The sequence below is a fragment of the Neomonachus schauinslandi genome, chromosome 11 (genome assembly GCF_002201575.2).
Source record: "Neomonachus schauinslandi chromosome 11, ASM220157v2, whole genome shotgun sequence".
Taxonomy (NCBI): Eukaryota; Metazoa; Chordata; class Mammalia; order Carnivora; family Phocidae; genus Neomonachus; species Neomonachus schauinslandi.
In genome coordinates, this window is record NC_058413.1 from 79,678,685 (window position 1) to 79,691,802 (window position 13,118).

Genomic DNA, 13,118 nt, shown 5'->3' on the forward strand with positions numbered 1-13,118 from the left:
GGCCTCATAGAATGAGTTTGGAAGTTTTCCTTCCTTTTCTATTTTTTGAAACAGCTTCAGAAGAATAGGTATTGATTCTTCTTCAAATGTTTGGCAGAATTCCACTGAGAGGCCATCTGGCCCTGTATTCTTGTTTGTTGGAATATTTTTGATTACTGATTCAATTTCTTTGCTGGTTAGGGGTCTGTTCAAGTTTACTATTTCTTCCTGTTTCTGTTTTGATGGTTTATATGTTTCTAAGAATGCTCCATTTCTTCCAGATTGCCTAATTTGTTGGCATATAATTGCTCATAATATGTTCTTATAATTGTATATTTTTGGTGTTGGTTATGATCTCTCCTCTTTAATTCATGATTTTATTAATTTGGGTCCTTTATCTTTCTTTTTGAAAAGTCCAGCTAGGGGGTTATCGATCTTAATTCTTTCAAATAAGTAGCTTCTAGTTTCATTGATCTGTTCTATTGTTCTTTTGGTTTCTACTTCACTGATTTCTGCTCCAATCTTTATTATTTTTCTTCTCCTGTTCAGTTTAGTCTTTGTTTTCTGCTTTCTCTAGCTCCTTCAGGTGTAAGGTTAACTTGTATATTTGAGATTTTCTCATTTTTTGAGAGAGGCTTGTATTGTTATTTACTTCCCTCTTAGGACTGCCTTTGCTGCATCCCAAAGGTTCTGAACAGTTGTGTATTCATCTGTTTCCATGATTTTTTTAAATTCTTTAATTTCCTGGTTGACCCATTCATTCTTTAGTAGGATGCTCTTTAACCTCCAACTATTTGAGTTCCTTCCAAATATCCTCTTGTGATTGAGTTCAAGTTTCAAAGTATTGTGGTCTGAAAATATGCAAGGAATAATCCCAATATTTTGGTACCAGTTGAGACCTGATTTGTGACCCAGTATGAGATCAATTCTGGGGAATATTCCATGTGCACTGGCGAAGAATGTGTATTCTGTTTCTTTAGGATGGAATGCTCTGCATATATCTGTGAAGTCCATCTAGTCCAGTGTGTCATTCAAAGTCCTTGTTTCCTGGTTGATCTGCTTAGATGATCTGTCCATTATTGTGAGTAGGGTGTTAAAGTCCCCTAGTAGTATTGTATTATTATCAATGTATTTCTTTTTGTTAATTGGTTTATATAACTGGCTGCTCCCAAGTTAGGGACATAAATATTTATAATGTTAGATCTTGTTGGATAGACCCTTTTATTATGATATAGTGTCCTTCTGCATCTCTTATTATACTCTTTGATTTAAAATTTAATTTGTCTCATATAAGGATTGCTACCCCAGCTTTCTTTGGATGTCCATTAGCATGATAAATTGTTCTCCACCCCCTGTCTTTCAATCTGGAGGGGTCTTTGGGTCTATAATGAGTCTCTTATAGACAGCATATTGATGGGTCTTTCTTTTTTAATCCAATCTGATATCCTGTGTCTTTTGATTGGAGCATTTAGCCCATTTACTTTTAGAGTAACTATTGAAAGATATGAATTTAGTGCCATTGTATTACCTGTAAAGTCACTGTTTCTGTATATCGTCTCTGTTCCTTTCTGGTCCTGTTACTTTTGGGCTCTCTGCTCAGTTAAAGGATCCTCTTTAATATTTTTTTAGGGCTGGTTTAGTAATCACAAATTCTTTTAGTTTCTGTTTGTGCTAGGAACTCTTTATCTCTCCTTCTATTCTGAAGGACAAGCTTGCTGGATAAAGTATTTTTGGTTGCATATTTTTATCATTTAGCACCCTGAATATATTATGCCAGTTCTTTCTGGCCTTCCAGGTCTCTGTGGATAGGTCTGCTGCCAGCCTTATGTTTCTACTCTTGTAGGTTAAGGACTTCGTGTCCTGAGCTCCTTTCAGGATTTTCACTTTGTCTCTGATGTTTTCAAGCTTCATTATTATTTGTTGAGTTGTTGAGCTATTTTTATTGATTTTGGAGGGGGGTTCTCTGTGCCTCCTGGACTTGAATGCCTGCTTCCTTCTGCCCCCCCTTCCTCTTTCCCTGAAACCCCAATTATTTTAATATTGTTTTGCTTTATGGTATCACTTATCTCTTGAATTCTCCCCCTCATGATTCAGTAGTTATCTCTTTTTTTTCTCAGTTTCTTTATTCTCTATCATTTTGTCTTCTATATCACTGACTCTCTCTTCTGCCTCATTTATTCTAGCAGAGCCTCCATTTTTTATTTCACCTCTGTAATAGCCTTTTTTATTTCAACCTGATTAGATTTTAGTTCTTTTATTTCTCTAGAAAAGTATTCCCTAGTGTCTTCTATGCTTTTTTCAAGCCCAGCTAGTATCTTTATAATCATTATTCTGAATTCTACTTCTGACACCTTACTTATATTCATATTGATTAAGTCCATAGCAGTTAGTAGTGCCTCCTGTTCTCTTTTTTGGGGTGAGTTCTTCCATCTTATTCTGTCCAGAGAAGAATAGGTGAATGAGAGAATAAAATACAAAAATAGCAACAACAACCCCAGAAAAATATGTACTAAACAAATCAGAAGAGATCAGAAACTGAAAAAGAAACAGAAAAAACAAAAACAAAAACAAAAAAGAACAAAATCAAACAGATGAACAGAACATTAAACTAGATCGTGGATGTATTTTGGTTTGTTTGCTAGAAGAAACTAGATTCCAAAATTGTAAAGAAAGAAAAACTTATACAAAAATAAAATTGAATACAATGAAAGGAAACCAAAAATGAAATATATATATAATGTAAATGTAAAAATGAAAATTAAAAAAGACTTTAAAAAAGAGTTAATAAAATAAGAAATTAGCTTGCAAAAAGTGGTTGCTTTTCTATTTGTAGAATTGAGGCTTTTCTTTTTTTAAATCTCTGGTTGAGTTTGCAGGTATTCAGAATGATTTGCTAGCTATCTAGCTGAATTCCAGGGACCAGATGAAACTAGGGTCCCATACTTCTCCACCATCTTCCTCACCTCTCCTCCTTTATCTGACTTTGAAGTCACATAGTTCCTCTCTTCTATACCCAGATCCTTTTCTGTTTGTCATTAAATATCACTGAATCTCCCCTTTTGGGGAGAAAGATTTGAGCCAGACTTCTGTCTCTTTGTTTGGCTGCTTCTTCAGTAAACCTTTTCTTGCTGCATACTCCATGGATAAGTGATTGGCTTTGTTGCACATCTGGCATATGAACTTGGATTTGGTTACACTGGTAAGGTTAGAGCTGACTGAGCCAGAGGGAATGGTAGTGGAAAGGAAGGTCAGAGTGTAACAGGACAAGACTCAAGAGGGCCTTGGAGACCACTGAAAGAACTTTGACTTTCTCTGAAGGAAGTATAGTGCCATTGCAGAGTTTTGAGCAGAGGAGTGACATAATCTGGCTTATATTTTAACAGGAATCATTTTGGCTTCTAGTTTGAGTATAGACTCTAGGAGCACAAGGGTGGAAAAGAATAGTTAAGATGCTATCATAATAAATCCAAAGAAGAATAATCATGGTAATAAGAGGTCAGATTCTAGATATATTCTAAAGGAGGAATGAAGTAGTTTACAGAATCTTACAGGTGACATGCTAATATTTAACATTTTAAGTCCTTGATGTCACCATTCACAATCTTTTCCTCTTCTTTCTTCTCTTCATTTCCTTTTAATTTCTTTCTGACTGGATCAGCTCCTTCCTAAGGCTAGTCTTACTGGCTCTTTTTATAAAGAAAATAATGCCTCTGGATCTCTTCTGACCTCTCTCCTAATTATCTACATATCTTTTAAGTTTTAAAACACCAAATTATATTATATATATAATATATATATATATATGATACTTTCAAATATGTATTTAAGCTAACAAGTAGGCATTTAGAGAAGAAATTACATACAAAATTTAAAAACCCACACAATTATGTTACTTTAAGAAGATTTCACATAATACTGAGAAAGGAATAGTTAAGATATCTACAAAAATATGAAAAAAATTACAAAACTATATGCCAACAAGGGTGCTTAAATCATTGTGATACTCTGGTACAAGATTATGACTTTTTAAACATATAAATGGTTCTTTCCCTCATATCTATGAGTTTATTTTTTCTTTTGAGTATTGCACTCCTGAATTTATAAAGGTTCAACTTCATTATTTTGTTCAAACTTCTTCTTTAGCATATCAGGTGACTTAACATTCTGTTATAATTCTCCAGAGTCACTCTGACTTCACCTGAAACTAGTTTTGTAAAAAACTAGAATTATATGGCTAATTAATAAGCATTTTCCTACTCATTATTTAGGCCTAGAATCCCTTATAAATATATAAGACTGTACTATTATCAGATTTTTAAGCCTTTTATGATAAATCTCTTAGTCAATTGCTATTACCATGTTTTACTTCAAACACAGTGCTAAATGATGTGGCTTAGTAAAAGCAGTTTAGTCTTCGGAGTCTGAAGAACTGGGTTTGATTACCAACTCCACTACTAACTGGCTGCGTGACCTCAGGCAAGTTACTTTCCCTAGCTATCTCAATTCTTACATTTGCAGAAAGAAATGGTAATAACTCCTCCAGCAACTCCTGAGAATTAAAGGAGATAATGAATACAGTACCATGTGTCTACTATGGTACCTGGTATATTATAAAAACACAAAAAGAGAGTCTCCATCCTCCCTCCCTGTCCTCTCACATTTTTTAGGATTCTCCCTGGAGAAGGGAGCATTCTTGGTAGGGGCAACTACATATATGTCTTCTACACTTTAACTTCACTGCTTTAGGGAATGAAAAGTAGTTTTTCCTCAGCAGAGGACTGAAGGGCCCTAATCTAGATCAAATAGTATTTTAAATAATCTTAAAACTGGCTCCCTAGCATCATCTTCTGCTCATCTTCTTTATTGCTTTTAGAGTTAACTTTCTCAAAAACAAAGCTGACCATGTCACTTCCCAGCTTAAAGACTCTGGCTCCCCCTGAGTAAAGCAGTAGTTTATTATGCATAAGAACAGTTGAATAGGTCATTAAAATGCAGAATAGGAGCTAACTTTTGGACTTGTTAGTTGAGATGTTGAGTAGTCATTTATGAAGTTATCAAGTCAGTAGTTGGATATATAAGTCTGGGATTCAGGGGAGAAGTCTGAGCTAAAGATAGAAATTTTAGAGCAATCAGGATGATTTACCTAAAGCCATGAGACTAGATTATATCTCCAAGGAAGTAAGTACATAAAACAGAAGGGAAAAGGTCCACATACTGAGCACTGGGAGAAGAGGACACTGAACAGGAGCCAGTAGGGAAAGATCAAGGAGTGTGGTGTCCTGAAAGCCAAGAGAAGAAAAGTATTTCCAGGAAGCTGGAACAATCAACTGTCAAATGCAAGTTAAGATGGGACTGAGAATTGCCCATCAGATTTTTGCCATGTGGTAACTTTGACAAGAAAAGTTTTGGTGGAATGAGTGGCAGAGACAAAAGACAGATTGGATAGGTTTACGGAAGAATGGAAGAAAACTCATCAGAGGAATGTGGCTGCAAAAGGAGTAGAGAAATAGTAGGCAGTTAAAGAATAAGTAAAACCAACAGAAGTATTTTGGCTTTATTTTAAGATGGGAGAAATAATGGCATGTTTACATGCTGATGGGAATGATCCACCAGAGAGGGGGAAAATTATGATTTAAGTAGAGAGGGGGAAAATTGCTGGGGCCTGCTCTTGAGTCAACAGTAGAACACTGGGCCTGGGGCACAAGGGGAGAGAGGGCTGGCCTTGAAGAGCATTGCAGATCTCTAGTAACAGGAATAAAAGTGAATTATAGGTTAGATGCTACATGAGTATATGTGGTGGTAGCATTTTCAGAAAGTTTTCTCAGAAAATTAGGAATCAAGGTCACCAGTTGAAAGTGAGGGTGGGAGAGTGTTTGAAGGCTGAGGAAGGTGGAAGGTAGTCATCCAGAAACCATGGACAATGAATGGACTTTACTTGCAGGGCTTATTACTTAGTGTTGTATTAATTTTTCAATCCCACCTACCTATTATGCAAAGTTTCTTTTCCTCTGAAATTCAGCTAGCAAATTTCTTCCCTCCCTGATGTAAATCAGTTTTCATTACAAATAATTAGGACAAAGAGACAATAGATAATGGATAAGATGTAACATAATGAATGAGAGAGAAATTTCTCTTGGTTCCAATCTCAGCCCTGCCATTTATTTTCTATTTGTCTACACAAGTGATTTAACCTTTTTGTGCTTCATGTAATACACAAAGGCAAGTTTATGTAATAAACTTATTACTTATTAATAAATGTTACATAAATGCCACTATTACTATTAAATATATTCAGAACCTAAGCACTGAAACCCTTTGGAAGATTTTTTTAAGAACTTAGAAAATTTTATTTCCAAGTGTTTATGTAGTTTTGAAACTTTTTTCTATAATGTACTTATAATGCCTTCACAACAAAATCAAATAACAACCTAATCCCCTGCAGATATCTGTTTTTCAAAATGCTCTTTACATCACAAAGGGATGTCTAGCAAAAGGGAGTTACTTCCTTTTTCTAACGAAAACTTTGCCTTTAGCTTGAAAAGGCAGATGAAATGTCCCTTCTGCTAAATGTAACATACCACTGTGACACTTATTATAGGAAACATCAGCAATTTGGAACACATATCCTTTTATAAAAGAAAATATGTAGTTTAAATTTGAAACTCTTTAAGTACTGTGCAGTGAGAAAAACACTGTATTGTAAAAAAGATTTTCATTGTCATGCCTCATTATGTTGCAAAATATAATTAAGATTCTACTGTATTTTAAGGTCCCTGTGTTAAAAATCAATCATAGCAAATGATATTTGCAGAGCTTTGTTCATTTAAGATTTCAACTTATTTGTTGTAGCCATGTTGAATGTTTTATGCTCATCATGTTTCCATTCCCATTTTTTAGATACATGAGCAAAGACTCACAACTTACCAAAAATAATAGGTAGTGCTGAAAGAGTTTATTTATTTTGTCTTGTAATAGTAAGAAAAGGTTCTTTCTTGGAAATAGTAGGACTGACTTCCAATCTTTTAAAAAAAAAGAGTTAGGCATTAAGATTTCATTTTCAGATGGAGTACTCAATAAATGATTCTTGGACTACTGGCTTATTATACAAAAAAATTCAGGGGGTCAAAAATTTAAGTTCTTTTAAGGAAAAAAATTAAAAGCATGGGAAGATGGAGGTATGTATTTTATAATCTTGGAGTGCTAAATTTTCTAATGTTGACATGAAATCTGGAATTCAAAACCAAATTTGGTCAATTTTACTACATAAATAAATTTCTAAACTTATTCTTTAAGACAAAAAAGTCAAAGGACAAATTGGGAAACTGTAACACATGTTAAGTCAAAAGAATGTCATTACTAATATGTAAAATATTCTTACAAACCACTAAGAAAAAAGACAAAAATGAAAAAATATGAAGACAATTCATAAAATACAGTCTACAGATGTATGAAAAATGTTCAATACACAATAATTATTACTGATAAAAATAATAATGGTCATTCTAGCAATCAGGTTGATAAAACAATGAATAATGACCATTTGAGAATTAGAAGTCAATTTGGTATTATCTATTTAAAGTATACATTACTTGGCCCAACAATTCCATTTCTAGAAACCAGTTCTCAAAAAACCAAAAAACAAAAACAAAAACTAAACTCTAGGGGCACCTGGGTGGCCCAGTTGGTTAAGTGTCTGTCTTCAGCCAGGGTCACGATCCCAGGGTCCTGGGATCGAGTCCAGCATGGGGCTCTTGCTCAGCAGGGAGCTTGTTTCTCTCTCTCCCTGCTTATGCACTTGCGTGCTCTCTCTCTCTCAAACAAACAAATAAATAAAATCTTAAAGAAAATACTAAACTCTAGAAACATGTAGCAATACCTCTAGGTGGATATTTATTACTACATTATTTGTGAAACAGAAAATAGCCCAAAGTCTCTGAATAGGATAATTATGATACACCCTTACAATGAAATACTCTGTGACATTTTAAAGAGTGAGCTAGCTGTTTATATTACAAATGTGAAAAGATATCTAAAATATAGAATTTTGTGAAAAAAGCAAGTTATTATGTCATTTGGATTAAAATAATTTCATCCATTTGATATTACTATGTATAGAAAACTATCTGAAAAAATAAACACCAAACTGCTTACTGACAGGATAAAATATGATGATATGCTTTGTTCTTCAAGCAAAAATTTCCTGAAGAGGCGACTATTACACATCAACCTAGTGCCTGATTTCTCTCCACACCAGCTCTACCTTGTCTGAGGAGCCTCTGCTCCCTAGTGCAGTCTAGTGGCCATAGTACACCAGTTTTGACCTTCAGGTATCATAAGAAGTTAAAAGGGACCAACAAGGAATGACATTTTCAGAGGAATAATTCAGGACAAAGCTTGAGGTTACCCTGCAACATGAATTAAGGAATCCAGACTGACTAGATAAAGCCAAGGACTGAGAGAGGTTCACAATTCCTCATTCACAATTTCTTTTTCTTTTTCTTTTTTTTTTATTATGTTACATTAATCACCATACATTACATCAATAGTTTTTGATGTAGTGTTCCATGATTCATTGTTTGTGCATAACACCCAGTGCTCCATGCAGAACGTGCCCTCTTTAATATCCATCACCAGGCTAACCCATTCTCACACTCCCCTCCCCTCTGGAACCCTCAGTTTGTTTTTCAGAGTCCATAGTCTCTCATGGTTCATCATCTCCTCCTCTGGTTCCCCCCCTCATTCTTCCCCTCCTGCTATCTTTTTTTTTTTCTTAACATATATTGCATTATTTGTTTCAGAGGTACAGATCTGTGATTCAACAGTCTTGCACAATTCACAGCACTCACCATAGCACATACCCTCCCCAATGTCTATCACCCAGCCACCCCATCCCTCCCACTCACCACCACTCCAGTAACCCTCAGTTTGTTTCCTGAGATTAAGAATTCCTCATATCAGTGAGGTCATATGATACATGTCTTTCTCTGTTTGACTTATTTCGCTCAACATAATACCCTCCAGTTCCATCCACGTTGTTGCAAATGGCAAGATCTCATTCCTTTTGATGGCTGCATAATATTCCATTGTATATATATACCACCCCTTCTTTATCCATTCATCTGTTGATGGACATCTTGGCTCTTTCCACAATTTGGCTATTGTGGACATTAATCCTATAAACATCGGGGTGCACATACCTCTTTGGATCCCTACATTTGTATCTTTGGGGTAAATACCCAGTAGTGCAATTGCTGGGTCATAGGGCAGCTCTATTTTCAACTTTTTGAGGAACCTCCATACTGTTTTCCAGAGTGGCTGCACCAGCTTGCATTCCCACCAACAGTGTAGGAGGGTTCCCCTTTCTCCACATTCCCGCCAACATCTGTCATTTCCTGACTTGTTAATTTTAGCCATTCTGACTGGTGCGAGGTGATATATCATTGAGGTTTTGATTTGGATTTCCCTGATGTCCAGCGATTTTGAGCACTTTTTCATGTGTCTGTTGGCCATTTGGATGTCTTCTTTGGAAAAATGTCTGTTCATGTCTTCTGCCCATTTCTTGATTGGATCATTTATTCTTTGGGTGTTGAGTTTGATAAGTTCTTTATAGATTTTGGATACTAGCCCTTTATCTGATATGTCATTTGCAAATATCTTCACCCATTCTGTCAGTTGTCTTTTGGTTTTGTTGACTGTTTCTTTTGCTGTGCAAAAGCTTTTTATCTTGATGAAGTCCCAATAGTTCATTTTTGCCCTTGCTTCCCTTGCCTTTGGCGATGTTTCTAGGAAGAAGTTCCTGCAGCTGAGGTCGAAGAGGTTGCTGCCTGTGTTCTCCTCTAGGATGTTGATGGACTCCTGTCTCACATTGAGGTCTTTCAACCATTTTGAGTCTATTTTTGTGTGTGGTGTAGGGAAATGGTCCAGTTTCATTCTTCTGCATGTGGCTGTCCAATTTTCCCAACACCATTTGTTGAAGAGACTGTCTTTTTTCCATTGGACATTGGGTCAATTTCTGGGCTCTCTATTCTGTTCCACTGATCAATGTGTCTGTTTTTGTACCAGTACCATACAGTCTTGATGATGACAGCTTTATAAGAGAGCTTAAGTCTGGAATTGTGATGCCCCCAGCTTTGCTTTTCTTTTTCAACATTCCTCTGGCTATTCGGGGTCTTTTCTGGTTCCATACAAATTTTAGGATTATTTGTTCCATTTCTTTGAAAAAAGTGGATGGTATTTTGATGGGGATTGCATTGAATGTGTAGATTGCTCTAGGGAGCATTGACATCTTCACAGTATTTGTTCTTCCTCATTCACAATTTAAATACACAAAAACACTTGCTAAAAAAAGTTTTGCTGTAGTTATTTGTCAGTGAGAGTTCACTTGACCTGACTTCATTTGGCAGCAGAACCAGGCCCAAACTTACATTTTATAGGCTGTGTTCATACATTTTGCTGTATAAATATTAACGTGTTTCATTATGAAGTTTTATTCTAGATCATCTTTTTAAAATGTTTATACAATTCTGAAACACATCTGGCCCAAAAGATTTTAGCTTAGAGATTTTGGACATGTAGTAAGAAATAAATTTATAGACTTTATTGAACATGGTGCCTGCTGTAGTTTTGCAATGTAGCAGCCCTGAAAATTATAATAAATGTATATGAAACAATTATTGTTATTTATTCTTCCTGTACTTTTACTACCATATTGGCTTCTGCAGAAAGTTACAAAAGATAAATAAGGTATCATGCTTAAATTCATAGAATTTTAGATTCCACCAGGAGGTTAGAAAACCCCATAGGTAAACACAGGTAATAAAAACTAAATGTGGTTTGGATCTTGAGGGTAAAAAAAAAAATCATATTAATTAGAGAGACAAAAACAATGAATGTTGTTATGGGGAAGGTAAAATGTTAGATGGACTGCTGAGAATGCATGATTTTAAAAGCAAGAATTGTAATAATGGCTGTTATAAACAAAAAGTATAGAATAAACAATAGTACAATTTAAGGTTCAGGATCCAAGGATACCTTGCAATTACATATAACATTTTTGTGTTATTTTCTGGGTGGATTGCTCTCATGACATTTTCAAAGGAATTTACTCATGGTGCATACTCACCACTTGTTTATTCAGTCCCATAAATCACTTTGTCACAGAGAAGAAAATAACATTGAAAATATTTCTTTTTCTGAAGAAATATTACTATTGAGTACTATGCTACAAAAAAATGATTCCTTAAAATTTTATATAAAATACATAACACCAAGGGCTGTAGTAGCAGTTGAGAACCAAAAACCTAAGTTAATTACATTAAAAAAATTGAGCATGAAAATTTAGTTCTTTACATTGTAGGAGTTAAAGGAAAACACAATAGGCTGACAAATTATGTGAAATATGCACTATGTAGTTTATTACTATATGAGGGTCATCCAGCAATAAGAAGGATATTGTGTTTATCTACCCTTCTCAAATTCAGTGGATATGGAAGATCGATAGGGTATCTTTCTAAAATTCTAAATGGGGATAAAATTTAAAAATCCATGGAAGTAAATGGTTAGAGTCACTGTCTTAAGTATCAATTACTTCAATCAGTCCTTTAAACAAGTGATTGATAAAAGATTCCCTGGAGTTACTTTGTTTTGCTGACAAAGATAAAGCTCTATAAGTCAGATGTGATTTTCAGACAATAATGTTCATATTCTGTTCAAATATTAAACAGTTGGATCTGAAATCTTGACCAAATGTTCATCCTAGCTTTGCACAGATGTCAAAAAATCAAGGAACTGTTTAGGATTCACTCAAGTACCTGAATAAACACTTGTTTGAGGCCTAACAGTTTCCTGTTATGATGAAATGATATTTAAAAGAAAATGTTGGCAGAGAATCCTTTGTGCAAATAAAATCTTAAGTTGAAGAATAAACCAAATAAACAGAGAAAACAGAGTTGTTCTGGTTTGAAAAAGGAATGGGACTGACTTGAGGAGTACAATTTGAAAACCACTCTCCTGGGAGAGATCATGTTTTTGTCTGAAGAATTATAAAGTAATTAACATTTATTGAAATACAAAACATTCTGGAGAGTAGCATATGGGCACACAAAACACAGAAGTTGTAGTCAGATGCCCTGGATTTGAATCTTGACCCTTATACTTTGTAGTGACCTACTCATCTGTGAAATATAGATAATAAGAGTACTTCTATCTCATAAAACTCTTAGGAGGATTAAATGACTTAATATAGTAAAGCACTTAGAACAGTGCCTGGGTCATGGTCAAGAGTAGTTAAGTGTTTTTAAATGAATAAGCCTCTTACACAACATCAGGATATGTTAGTGGAACAAACTGCAATGCTTCTAGAGATGTCTAATTGAATACTATGATGTATCATCCATGGCTTTGGCATAACTAGAGTTGAAGTATTCTCATGTTTACTAACTATACAATGGTTTTTTGTTTTGTTTTGTTTTTTTCTTCTTCCTGATTTTGGATATGACAAAAATGGGGATTATGTACATATTCATCTTTCTAGTTCTAGTATAAGCAACTTTTAAACTGATCAGAACAGATACTACACTTGATCTTAGACAAAAGGCCGAAAAGCAATAGTATAAGCAACTTTTAAATGTAGTAAGTGTCAACACATGTATCTGGAGTGAATAAATTAATGACTTAAATCATTTTAGCAGCATGACGGAAGTTAATCATGTAGTTCATTTAGAGCTGATTAAAAATAATTATATTCTGGAAAAAGGAACAAGGCATGTACTCAAGGAGGCAAACACAAAAAAACTTACTCAAGTAATGGTATGACAGTGATGCCTTAATAAAAGGATTTTCATACTGCAAGCTGGAACAGCTACTCTGGAAAACAGTATGGAGGTTCCTCAAGAAGTTAAAAATAGAGCTACCCTATGACCCAGTAATTACACTACTTGGTATATCCCAAAGATAAAAATGTAGTGATCTGAAGGGGCACCTGCACCCCAATGTTTATAGCAGCAATGTCCACAATAGCCAAACTGTGGAAAGAGCCCAGATGTCCATCAACAGATGAATGGATAAAGAAGATGTGGTATATATGTGTGTGTGTATATATATATATATATATATATATATATATATATATATATATATAT

The 13,118-nt window shown here is 34.8% G+C and overlaps 1 protein-coding gene and 1 pseudogene across 2 annotated transcripts in view; both read right to left on the reverse strand.

The window, feature by feature from the left end:
* PGR (progesterone receptor) overlaps window positions 1–13,118 on the reverse strand; it is a 122,201-nt gene that overhangs the window by 94,676 nt on the left and 14,407 nt on the right. The window lies entirely within an intron of this gene.
* On the reverse strand, window positions 12,465–12,586 carry LOC123326346 (annotated as a pseudogene).